The following is a 686-nucleotide window of genomic DNA, read 5'->3' as shown; positions in this document are numbered from 1 at the left end:
CTAAATCTAAGCCCTAACGCTAACTCTAACACTAACCCTTAACCCTAAACTTAAGCCATGACCCTAACGCCCAACACTAACATTAAACCCTTACCCTAATCCTTACCCATAACCCTAATGCCTAAACGTAACCCTAACGATGAACCCTAAACCTAACCCTAACCCCAAACCCTAACCATAACACTTAACTCTAACCCTAAACCTAACACGAACACTTAAACCTAAACTTAACCACTAACCCTAACACTTAACCTTAACCCTAACCGTTAACTCTCACACTAACCCTTAAATCTAACCCTAATCGTAATCTTTAACCCTAAATCTAACAGTTAACCCTTACCCTGTACCAAAACCTAACCCCTAACCTTAACCTTAACCCTAACACTTGACCCTAAAGCTAACTGTAACCATTAAACCTAACACTAACCTTTAACCCTGACCGTAACTCTAACCCCTAACCCTAAGCCCTCACCCTAATGCTAAACTTTATCCTTAACACTAACCATAATCCTATCCCTAAATCTAATTCTCAGACTTCTTGCTTTCTCAGAGTTTAGAAAGCCTACAATCCTCCCATGCCATGCGTGAAAAGAGGCTCTGCCACTGTGTCCTGCATGAAACCCAGGGACCCATACCCAGTGTACGATAGAGAAAGTTCTCGGCCACAATCCTAGACCCCTAATCCT

The sequence above is a fragment of the Eulemur rufifrons genome, unplaced genomic scaffold (genome assembly GCF_041146395.1).
Source record: "Eulemur rufifrons isolate Redbay unplaced genomic scaffold, OSU_ERuf_1 scaffold_97, whole genome shotgun sequence".
Taxonomy (NCBI): domain Eukaryota; kingdom Metazoa; phylum Chordata; class Mammalia; order Primates; family Lemuridae; genus Eulemur; species Eulemur rufifrons.
This window is presented reverse-complemented; position numbering follows the sequence as displayed.